The sequence below is a fragment of the Sciurus carolinensis genome, chromosome 13 (assembly GCF_902686445.1).
Source record: "Sciurus carolinensis chromosome 13, mSciCar1.2, whole genome shotgun sequence".
Lineage (NCBI taxonomy): Eukaryota > Metazoa > Chordata > Mammalia > Rodentia > Sciuridae > Sciurus > Sciurus carolinensis.
The window spans coordinates 5,903,016-5,915,490 of NC_062225.1; the positions used below are offsets into that span (position 1 = coordinate 5,903,016).

A 12,475-nucleotide genomic window follows, 5' to 3' on the forward strand; every position below is an offset into this window, starting at 1 on the left:
TCGCAGCCTCACCTCCTTTCGGCATAGGCCATTCCCAACTCCAGACGGGGACCCAGTTCTGTCAGCTCAAATCCCTGTTGAGTTCATTCCCGTCTTGAGGGAACAGGGTTCCTGGCTGGCCGTCCAGGGGACCCATGAGGTCCGGTGCTTACTCCCGAGGCGGCGGGTGCTGAACGGGTCAACTCCCTGCCCGGCCTCCTGGCTCTGCGGGGGTCCGATGGCAGCGCCCTGGTTCTCCCGTCTCAGCCATCGTCCGAGACTCTGGGCAGCTGCCAGGCGCCTTGGCTCCCTCTACAGGAGCTTTTGCCACTCTTTGATCTGAGGGGTCCCACGTCAGAGGGAAAGTGACAGTTTGAGTCAGCGCCGGAAGTCGCCCTTTTAGCCAATTTGAAGCAGCAGATGGTTTGGAAAGATTAGCTCTTAGGTCGCAGAATGCAAGCCACAAACAGGAGCCCTGTAATTGGCCTGTATGACAGATTCAAATTAATACCAAGAAAAGCAGTTTGTCTGCAGAAAGCAACCCTGCAGATGCGCCCTCGAGACTCAGCGGCCACTCAGAATGCTTCCTTAGCATCGGGTGCGTTCACAGAACCGCAGACGTTCTGAACAGAGGGCAAGAATCCGTGTCATTCCACCAGTTAAGAACAACATGCTGAAGTGTCCTCTGTACACTGTCACTGCGAGCCGCTCCCTGGAGAAACGCCCCTTGTGAAACAGTCTCACAGGCATCCCGAGTTGAAACCCAAGTCTGCCTGGAGACGTAGGGTGAGCAAAGAAAGACACCCCCTTTTTTTTTGGTACTGGGATTGAACCCAGGGCACCCGACCACTGAGCCACGTCCCCAGCCCTATTTTGTATTTTATTTAGAGACAGGGCTCACTGAGCTGCTAAAGGCCTTGCTAAGTTGCTGAGGTGGCTTTGAACTGGAGATCCTCCTGCCTCAGAGCTGCTGGGATTACAGGCGTGCCCCAGCTAAGACACCCCTTATTAACCACAGGGACGCAGCTCACATCAAATAAACATGACTACAAACAATACAAACTTTTTATTTCTTACAAAACTTAGCAATTAAGCAAAACAATTTAGTTAGCTTACAGTATGTTAAGATAACAATCATGATTTACAGTGTTATATTCAGACCATCAGATTTTTAAAGATTTACAGCAGTTGTATCAACAAAATATATGACAACATTGTAAAAATTGTAGTTCATAAATGGAAATTGGAATAAATCTTAACTCTTGTAGCACTTAATTTTCTTTTATGCAATAATAAAAAAACTAAAATCAACAGAAAACAGAAAATTATCCTAATGAAACACACAATCTTTGTTTTTAAGCTGGTTCTTTTGTAAACTTTACTGAGAACAGTTTAGTAACTGCCAACTTCTTGAATCCTATGCATTTTAAAAATTACTCTTAGTTCCTCTAGAACTTAAGCATACTAGGTTTTTGACACCAGACAGAGCATAAAATCCATTTAACATTTTAAGAAGTCAGTAAAGCACCTCGCTGACTGGTAGTTAATTTTTGAAAGTACTGCTAGGATTTATGATTAACAACCACGATGAAAATAACAAAACTCCACAATTTCTAGCACATTATAAAATGAAATTATTACAGAAACCAGAAACACAAACCATATGTAGGTTATAAGCATTTGAAGCCATTGGCTATTTGACTTATCTTAGGCCTAGAACCAGGAAAGTATAGGCTCACTGTGAATTTCCAATTCTACTGAATAATTAATAATTCAGACAAACCATAAATGTTATAGATATAAGCATTACACACTTATTAAAAGAAAACACATTTCTGAGGTGTGAAAAGCTCTGAATTAAGATTTCCTTCTTTTGCTGGTTTTAAAAGCCAGACTTTTGAGCTGATACTGAAAGTAGTCTGTTAAGTCTTAAATTTGCATTTCCAAAGTTAAGCCAGGCACAAAATTTACACCTTCAAGACTAAGGTTAGCAAAACTTGAAGAGTGAGTTTCTTTTTCAGAGATAGAAAAACGTATCAGATAGTGAAAATGTAAAACCTTACCTAGATGAGAAAGAAAGAAGTGAACTCACCAGAGGGGAGAAAACCCACGAGCTTAAAATCGCATGGTTGCAGATACATTTAGTCCACTCCTTTCTACAGAGGCCCACCTGAAGACTGAAGCACAGACCACGCTCAGGAAACGTTCGCGAAGTAAAACAGCACTGCTTTTTGGAATCCCTTTCCACTGGTTCACCAGTGGGCCAAGAAATCCATCTTGCGTGTCACGGAAAGAGCCCCCGGTGTCAAGGGGTGAAGGGTCAGCTCAAGGTGCAGGTTGACTGCACCCTTATTATGCACCTTCTGGACAAGTTTCCCAAAGTTTCTTCCAACCCGGGAATATGGTAAGTTCTTCTGAAATGGAAGTCCCTATGTTGGTAGGAAAATCTGTTGCTGAAGCCACTGGAAAACAGCCTGTGAAGCCAACTGTTGAGCTAGTGGGCGTGAAGCAGCATGCACTTCCAGGTACAAAGGCCACCATGCAATCTTCCAATGAACAAAAGCGCACTCACCGAGTCAGTATAATTGGTGGAAATTTTTTACAACCTCTGAAGTTTACCTTACTGACCAGTACCCAAAGGGCAAATGGTCACTCAAATCCCACACCGCTTAAGCTCCAAATGGCTCACCTGGGCCCCAAAGAGCTTAGGTTCCATAGCCAAAACAGCCTAGATGAGAGATGGCCAATACCACAAAATGACCCACTCAACCAGCAGAAATAAAATCCCCAGTGTGGGGCTACTAACAATGGCTCATTGACCACTTCCATTGATCTATTTTCCCCACCAATTAAGTAACTTTTGGAAGTTGAGGTTGTAGTAGGACCGAAAGGGATCCATCCTGTAGGATTTAAGTATTAAGAATATTACCCTTGAGATCCATCTGTAATCTTGGTTAGCTGTGAATGTCTCACCCTTGAGCCCTCTTCCCAAAGATCACTGCTGGCCTGACTATGTGCTCGAGGACAGGACAGGACAGGACATGGCTCCTGGCTGGCCGGCCAGAAGTGTTACCTGGGGCTCTAACACTGCTTAGGGAGGAAGGTCGGGCTGCCATGCTCACTGCTCCAGAAATATCTGGAGTCAAACTGGCAGCAAGGTAGGTTTTATTCAAAGCTGATTTTGAAGGAAGATAGAAGAAACTTAATTGTTTCAAAGGTGCTATCTCCAAAATTTCTGAAAAACTAGCAGAACTTTTAAAAGAGAAGTGACAAACGTTGGGAGATATGCACAGTCAGCCTGTGTTAGACGGACTGAATGGGCAATCTCCACGCTCAGCCTGAGAAAGCCATTTCCAACTTCAGATGGGGGTGTTCCCCCCCCCCCCCCCCGTAGTACTGGGGCTTGAACCCAGAGCCTCACATATGCTGGACAAGAGCGCTACGCTGGCAGTACCACCCACCCTCGGCAGAGTGTTTCATGGAGAGGGGTCAGTAAGCCTAGAGGACCAGGTGTGTGTGGAAGTCCAGCAAGAGGATGGTGCCATGGGGAAGCAGGTCCGAGAGGTCTGACCCTGACGCCAGGCTGTGTGCTGGCAGAGGCTGAGGATGGGCCAAGGCTCAGGGACCTTGGAGGAAGGAGAGAAGTGGAGGCAGAATTTAATTTTGTTCCCAAAGATCTGAGGACAAAACAGCTCAGCTAATCATTTATGAGGCAAAGAATGGAACTGGGAGGGTCTAAGTATGACTTTGTCATACTTAAGGAATATCCCAAAGTCTGATTTAAGTCACATAGGGAAGGGCGGCCTTCACTGCAAGCTTTGTGGACACAGCGTGTGTGTGTGTGTGTGTGGTGTCTTAGCCTTCACTGCTTCTAGGATCACAGGGCTCATGTAAAATTCAACATTATTATTGGTATATTCTAACTATATACTTGGTAATATCCATCACGTATTATTTCAAGAATTTTATATACATATGTATATATACATATAGATATTTTAATTTAAATGGACACAATACCTTTACTTTTATTTGCTTATTTTTATGTGGTGCTGAGAATTGAACCCAGTGCCTCCCATGTACTAGGCAAGCGCTCTACCACTGAGCCACAACCCCAGCCCCAAGGATTATTACACTTTATAACTTACGTTTTTTTCCTGAAATAATTACTTTGACCCATTTTTTTTGTAAATCAGACGTATCACACACTTGTCTTTGAAAACAAAGTTAGTACCAGTCACTGGGGATGCTGAGGCAGGAGGATGGAAAATTTGAGGCCAGCCTCAGTAATGTAGCAACGCCCCCAGCAACTTAGTGGGACTGTCTCAAAAAAATAAAAAATAAAAAACTGGCTCAGCAGTAGAATGCCCGTCTAGCATGTGCAAAGCCCTGGGTCCAATTCGCAGCACTGAAATAAAACAAAAACAAACAAAGGCGGGGAGTGGGAAAAAGGGCTACTCATCACTGCCTAGTGACCGAGATGAATTTCTTCCACCCTAATCTTGCCTATCCTTGGGGACAGGATGCCTGAAGGCCATGAGTCCCTCCTCAGGTGGGCTAGCCAAAACTGGTTGGATTTAAGATGGCTGCCAGAAAACCTCAGACTTTTGTTATCTGCAAGCCAGTGAGATGGAGCCAGGCACAGTGGTGCACGCCTGTGATCCGAGAGACTCAGGAGGCTGAGGCAGGAGGATTGTGAGTTCAAAGTCAGCCTCAGCAACTTAGTGAGGCTCTAAGCAACTTAGCGAGACCCCGTCTCTAAATAAAATATAAAAAAGGACTGGGGATGTGGCTCAGTGGTTAAGCACCCTTGGGTTCAGTCCCCTGTACAAAAAAAAAAAAAGGGTCATGTAATCTGTTTGGGTGAGGACCACAACAAAGGAAGGAACTAGAAAGAAAAACACAGCTGGTACGCAAGAACTTCCAGGTGGTGAGCAGTGTGCAAGGGGATGGGTGGAACAGGAAGACCTGGGACAAGCCGAGTCGGCACAGGCTGGTGGAATACAGGACAGGCACGGGGGCTTAACCCCATGACGTGAGGCCAAGGCTGGACCTGATCACGTAAGCACTGCTGGGGAAACAAAGGCACATAAAATTCGGGGTATGGTGATGTGGCCTGTGGTAGAGCACTTGCCTGGAATGTGTGAGGTCCTGGGCTCGACCACCAGTGAGACAAAGAGAAAAAAAGAAAGGAAAGAAAGAAAAAATTGGAAGGGGGGCATCTCATCACTAAAGCCACATAACAGGACCCTGCACTAACTGCAGGGGAGGTTCTAGGGGACAGAGGTGTTCATGAGGCTCTGAACGGGGAAAGGCTGGGGGAGCGCAGGCAAGAGGACAGACTGCCCCAGACAGAACCTGTGTTCAGAGACCCAACAGAGGGGCGGGCACAGTGGCATGCCTGTGATCCTAGCGGCTGTCGGGGGGACTGAGCAGAGGCCTGTGAGTCTGTCACTTGCTGACGCAGTGACATGGCTGGAGTTCTGGTGTGATTCTGGCAGTGCTGGGGATGACGCCCAGGGCCCTGAGCATGCTAGGCAAGTGCTCTACCACAGTGACAGCCCAGCCCAGCCCCGCACAACGGTTGTCTTTACGAAGAGCGTCTAGTGAAGGCTGAGAGGCGGCAAGGGGCCTGGTGAAGGCAGGTGAAGGTGGAAACGCACGTGTGGAGGCAGCCTGGCCTGACCGAAGGCTCAGCAGGAAACTGCAAGCGGCTAGAGCGGCACCAGCACTGGCTAGTGTGAGGCCCTGGAATCGCAGAGGCCGCAGGGAGGCAGAGGCTGGGGAGAGGCCCAAGCGCGAGGGGCGCATGCGCGAGGACCGGGGGACAGTGCTCCACCCGGAGCGGACCGCTCAGCCCCAGAACAGCCCTGTGGCAGAGCCGGGCCCTCTTCCTGACAGCCTGCCCTGCTGCCCCGAGTCTCGACATCTAGAATTCTTTGTGCCCAGCACCCACAGGTCAAAGGAGCAGAATTAGCAAAACCAAAAAAATAAAGTTTCCTGGCTGGAGGAGGGAGACGGAAAGCATGTCGGTGAGTAAGAGGACTCAACCCCTTGGCCCACAGCCACGCGGTCCTGCTTTGGCCTCGGTTCTGTGAAGCTCCGGCGAGAGCACGGAGGGAGGCCAGGGCTGCAGGAAGGAGGGAGGGCTGGCTCCTGCCGCCACTCCTCGCTGGCGCCCGCCTCCGGTTCCCACGCTACCTTGGTGGCCGATGAACGGGCCTGCAGCTCTGGTTTGAACGACAGTGGACCCAGGGCACCTGTGGCCCTTCTCTGCGGCCAAGCCCCCAGGCTCTGAATATAAAATCAGAATACGCATGCAACACATGGGCTTCCGTAAGGCCAAAAGGAAATGCAAAAACCCGCGCCAATATCAAAGGTGCAAGAGGGAGGGCAGAAGGACCTATCGCGTGTCCACGCGACTCACCTTCCGGGTCATGCGTGTGCTCAGGTCTCAGGAGAAGACTGGACCATCACAGAACTACCGGGTGGTGGCTCCACCTGTGACTGCTGTTCACGATGCAGCTTCTTTCCTGGAAGGACCCAGCACGGCCCGTGACACCTGCGTGCTTCGAGTGACCTGGAAAATGTCTCTTCTCACCCAACTCTTAAGGACCACAGGTGCATCCACCTGGCATGGCCAACAGGAGACATTCGCGGTTTTGCTTCAGGGTTATGTGACTGCTCTGTCACAACAGAGTGTGCAGGGACCCTGACCACAAGATTGCTAAACGTCGTATTGACTGGATCCGATGAGCCAACAGCTTAGTCCCCCAAGACCTCTGTGAGCAGACAGGCAGACAGACCCCCAGGGACTCAAAGGCCCATCGCTCAGTGAAGCAAGAGAGCCAATGGTCAGGAGCACGTGAAGCTGTCACCTCCAAGATGAAGATGCAACTGTACTCTGAATCATCTGCCACTCAAAAGGAACACTCCTTGGTGGAGTTGTTTTGCTTGGAGGCAACACACCTGAGTGTGGTGTTTCAGTCACTCACTTGGTGGAGACTGAAGCAAGACAGTCAGCATCCAGTGCAGGCTAGGAGCAGCTGCTCCTGCGCTTGGCCTTGGGTCCAAGGCTCGTCAGACTGTCTGCAAAAGACGCCGTCCTATGGATCCTCTAGATGCACTAACAGGAGAATCACAGCACAGAATGCTAGGGTTTGGGGCGAATCCTTCTGACTTCATTTGAAAAACGTGCCGACTTTTCACTGGTCCTTAGTAAAGAATGCATTCTTACGCTGAGCACAGTGGCCCACGCCACTGGAAGAGCTGAGGCAGGAGGACCGCAAGTGCCAGAGCAGCTGGGCCCAAACCCGTACCAAGCTAAGACGAAGGGCTGGGTGTAGCTCAGCGGTAAAGTGCTTGCCTAGCACATGTGTGGTCCTGGGTTTGACACCAGTACCGCCAAAAAAAAACCACGTTTAGCTAGGAGACCTCAAGTGACCACGTGACCCACGCGTCCCATCAGGAATGTAAACTTATCTGAGCCACCTAGGGATAGGGTGGGAGGTGCAGCAGAAATGGGAGACTGGACTCAAGTGAGCCCAGCGGACACAAGCGAGACCAACACTGACCGCCCTGCACTGCCTCCTCTCGTGCCAGCGCCACCTGTGGCCCCACTGGGCGCTCCTCGGGACTAGGCGACAGATTAGGAAGTAACCTGGGCCTGGCTTGCAGAGTGCTCTGTAGTTGGCGCCCACAGAGTGAAGGGCTGCACCGTTACGCATTCCTCAGAAGAGACTGAAGGACGGTGAAACCGACGCTTCCCGAGAGGCACAGCGCGGCCCTCGGGCCGTCCACTGGAGCCGAGGGAGATGTCGCTACGGAGGTACTGGCTGGAGTCAGGGAAACAACTGTTGGAATGCTGGTGACCAGGTCTGGGCACACGCACCCTGAAGACAGAGGTCTGGGTCCCCGTGGAGGCTGCCGCAGAGGAGGGCAACAACAGGCTTGTGGCCACGGAGCTAAGGGCCTCACCACGGCCAGCACGAAGCGGCCTCAGCAGATGGTGGGATGGCCTCCTAGCCTCAGCTGCGCCACCAGACGGGAGTCAACACGGGTAAGGGTCTCAGGAGACCAGGACACACTTCAAGACGAACGCACGTGACCCAGCCTCGCTTGGAGTTCTGGATCCCACCCGCACCCGGGGCTCGGCACTGGCCGTCTGACCGGAAGCTGAGACTGACACGTGGGCCCGAGGTTCCTTGTGCCGTAAACCAAGAGCGGAAAAGAACAGACGAGAGAGGAGCGACAGCTGGCTCAGTGACTGATGTCCATCAGCCAGGGGAAGCTGGGGCTCCTCTCAGCACCTCCGGCAAAAGCCACTGCCAACGACCTGCACCTCCTGTCCCCACAAACGCCGTTCTTGCTATTTAAGAGCGTCTGGACTAAACTGCTTAGAGAAAAGGAAGAACACTCGGTACCAAGACTCTTCTCCTTATTGTTCTTTTTCAGGTCTCCTGTCACCCTGTCCCTGCTCGGCTCCAGCTCAGCCCAGAAAGGCCGCTGCCAGCCTAAATCTCATCTGGGGCTGGGCGTCACTGGCCTTGGAGCCCCACGCCTACCGGCTCTGCTTCCCAGGCCCTCCCGGGGGCTCGCCGTCAACAGGCCTGGCTGGGATCTCAGGTTCTTCCTGGGGCATGAACAAGGATGAGGCCCCCACAGGCCACTTCAAGGCCACCAGAGCACGGGGGAGCCTTCTGCCAGCCTGTTAGCCAGGCTGCTGTGCCACACATCACCCTATCCTCCCCGAACCAGGTTTTGCACTCCTCTACCCCGACATCTGGCACCTCCCAGGTGCCACACCGCGCCTGGCTGGTTGTCTTTATAGTTAAAAACCAGCAAGACCTGCCCATGGCAGGAGCCAGGAGAGGGGCCTGGAGCAGGGGCCTGGCAGTGTGCTATTTTTCATCTGTATGTTGGTAAAAGGCGTTTGTGAAAACCCACTCGCTGCACACCCCTGGTGCACGTTCCTGCTCGTACCGACTTGTGAATAAAGCATCCATATTAAGAGTGCCTCACGTGGAATCCCCACATGCTAGAGTCACCAGTGGCCAGAACACGGCTTCAGGGCTCCCTGGAGGAGGCAGAAGACTGGCCAGCCGTTACACAGCAGAGCTCTGGAGGCCGTCTGGAGAAGCGCAGGGGCTGAGTGAAAGCCCAGGGCTCTGGTGTCCCCCCATTACTATAACCCAAGGCTCTTATTAAAATGGATGCCAGAGTTAAATCCCAGGTCTGAGCCACAGCTGTGAGGGGGAGGCTTGGTCGTAGCTTAAATCCTGCAGGCCAGGTGTGTGGAAAACATGGCAGAGCTGCCCAGGCTGGCCTTGAACTCCCAATCCTCCTGCCTCAGCCTCCCAGGTTGCACCATGGCTCTGTCTTCTTTTTCTCAAACACTCAGCGCTCTCCACTCCTGCTCTGGCGAGGCAGGCTCATCCGCACCGCTCACTTTGTACACTGCCGCCCGGGGCTGTAGTTCTCTCCCTCCACCCAGCTGTCCACCCCTCCTCCTCTGCTGCCATCTTCCTCTCCTCTGTGCCCACGTGTCAGGTCCCTGCAGCACCTGGTTCCACAGGGCACAGTGAGGAGCAGGGCAGAGCAGCACCGAGCCTGAGGACAGGAGAGCTGGGTTGGTGCCGCCATCTTGCCCCTGGCCTCAGCAGGGAAGCCATCCATGATGACCATGCTGTCCACCTCGATCCTTCACCCTACTGGTGCCTTGGAAGGGCTCCTCAATCTTACTTATTTATTTCGTGGTGCTAGGGATAGAGTCCAGGGCCTCACACGTGCTAAGTGAGTGATCTACCACTGAGCTACATCTCCAGACCCTAAAGTTCTTAATTCTAATCTTCCAACTCAGCGCCCAACATCCTTTAGAACTAGAGAAAGTTCTCTGGCCGAGCTTGGTGGCACACACCTGTCACTCCAGTGATTCAGGAGGCTGAGGTAGGAGAATCACAAGTTTGAGGTCCGACTAGGCAACTTAGCGGGAATGTGTATTAAAATAAAATAAAAAGGGCTGGGATGTAGCTCAGTGGTAGAGCACCCTTGGACTCAACCCCTAGTACTGAGCAAGTTTTCTAAACAGAAGGGAAATAATAAAAGAAGGAAACTTGAAACAGCAGAAAGGAAGAAAGAAAAATGGAAAGGGTAAGACACAATGACCACCATAGACTTCTCTCATTTCCTAAATTATATTTGAAACAAAAATTTTAACCCTGTCTAATGTGGTTCTCAACACAGAGAAAAAATCATACTGGAAGCAAGAGAAGGTAATATGGAGACCAGAAGACTGCTAAACAAGCTATATATAACGTAACACTTTAAAGCAGCCACTGAAACAGTTATAAAAGGAGACATGGTCAAAAATACTAGGGACAAATCCAACCTGTATTCCAAAAAAATGTTTAACCAGGTGTGGTGGCACATGCCTGTGATCTCAGCGGCTCGGGAGGCTGAGGCAAGAGGATCAAGATTTCAAAGATAGCCTCACCAACTTGGTGAGATGCTAAGCAACTTAGTGAGACCCTGACTCTAAATAAATACAAAAAAGGGCTGAGGATGTGGCTCAGTGGTTAAGTGACCCTGGGTTCAATCCCTGGTACCAAAAACAAAAAACAAAAAACAAAAAACAACAGTTCAAGTAACCCAAGAAGGCAGGAAAAAGAAACAAAGCAACAGAACAAAACCCCAAAGCTAAAATGGCAGACTCAAGCACTGACTCATCTAAAATTACATACAATAGGAACAGTCTAAAAACACAAATTAAAAGAGATTGGCAGAGAAAAAAAACTGTGCTAAATGCAGTCTGTCCACAAGACACTTCCAGTATAATGACACAAGCAGGTTACAAGGAAAAAATACATCCCACACACGAATGGCAGCTAGGCACGGTGGCACACACCTGTAATCCCAAGGACTCAAGAGGCTGAGGCAGGAGGATCCCAAGTATGAGGCCAGCTTCAGCAACTAAGCGACTCAGCAACTAACTGAGACCCTGTCTCATATTGAAAATAAAAAGGGCTGGGGATGTGGCTCAGTGGTTAAGTGCCCTTGGGTGCAATCTCTGGTACCCAAAAAAACAAAAGCAAAGAACAAACAACAACTAACCACTAATCAGAAGACGTCAGAAGAGGCAGGTACAGACCAGTGGCAGAGCATGAGGCTGGCGTGTGCGGGTTCTGGGCTCCAGCCCAACACTAACCAAACCAAACCAAACCAAAAAGCAAGCAAGAAAAGCCAGCTACATTAACATGGGATAAAGCAGACTTTGGGGCAAAGAAAATGACAGGGACAGAGAGGGACATTACATAATGGTAAATGGGTCAATCTCCCAGAAAAACAGGAATCCCAAATGTGTGCACCTCACCTAACAGAAATGCCAATGACATGAAGCAAAACCCAACAGAACTGAAAGGAGACAGACAGTCCCATGGTGTAGCTGGGGAGTTCAGCGCCACCAACAGCCTGACAGGCAAGCAGCAAAGAGACCCAGGGCCTGACAACCGCGACCTGCAGCTCCATCTGCACTCGCAGACAGACCCCACGACATACCACCACGTCCCGGGCTGTCAGCAAACCTTGACAAGTCAAAAAGGTCAGTGAGCTGCTGCAGACGCCTTTCAGAACAGCACGTAAGAGATGAGGACAGAACCACATGCTGGCGGAGGCAGGTTGCTGGAAACGTGAATGCTACTCCAGAAAAGCCTGACAGTTTCCTAGAAAACTGAAGACTTACCCAAGGGCCCAGCAAGCCCACTCACCGGCCTTCACCGGGAGAAAGGAAGACGTGAGCCAGCACCTGCGTTCAACTGGCCCAGCAGCTTTCCCTGTAATAGCTAAAACTGGAAATAATCCGGATGTCCTCAGAGTGAATGGGTCCATGGAGGTGACATGGCAATGCCACGTATGCACTCAGCAATAAAAGGAACAAACTGCTGATGCACACGACCTGGATTGACATGCGGGAACTATGCCAAGTGGAAGGACCTCGAAAGGTCACAGACTATTGTTGGGGGGTGCACATCTGTGATCCCAGCAACCTGGGAGGTGGAGGCAGGAAAATCATCAAGTTCAAGGCCAGCCTCAGCAACTTAGCAAGACTCTCAAAATAAAGAAAAAAGGGCTGGTAATGCAGCTCAGTGGTGCCCCTGGGTTCAATCCCCAATACCAGAAAGGAAAAAAACAAAAAACAAAAAACCAAACCCCAAACCAAGGAAAGCAAGAAGTCACATACTGCAGGCTCCTATTTACAGAGACGCAGGGAGACGGTGTGGACGGAGCAGCTCTGGGTCTCCACCGGGGCTGCAGGGGTACAGCAGAGCTGAACGCACACCGTGTGTGTCAGAGTCCTGATCTTGATGTGGCGCTATAGTTCTGAGATGTGAGCACTGGGGACCTGGCCGGGGACACATATTAAAAACTACGCACACACTGCAGGAGCCCAACAGGGGCCTGAGAGCGCTCCTTTGTTTTATCCCTCTACCTCTTCCTAAAG

General features: G+C 50.6%; 1 protein-coding gene across 10 annotated transcripts in view; it reads right to left on the reverse strand.

The window, feature by feature from the left end:
• Positions 1–1,026: 1,026 nt before the first annotated feature.
• Positions 1,027–12,475, reverse strand: part of Kansl3 (KAT8 regulatory NSL complex subunit 3) — a 51,161-nt gene continuing 39,712 nt past the window's right edge. For 6 of the 10 annotated variants that reach the window (XM_047522178.1, XM_047522183.1, XM_047522179.1 and 3 more), the window contains one exon: positions 4,794–6,559. The gene's annotated coding sequence lies outside the window, so the exon portion shown is untranslated. Of the gene's footprint in view, positions 2,157–4,792; positions 6,560–12,475 lie in introns of those variants that run through there. The other 4 variants (XM_047522181.1, XM_047522180.1, XM_047522176.1 and 1 more) reach the window with 3 other exon arrangements.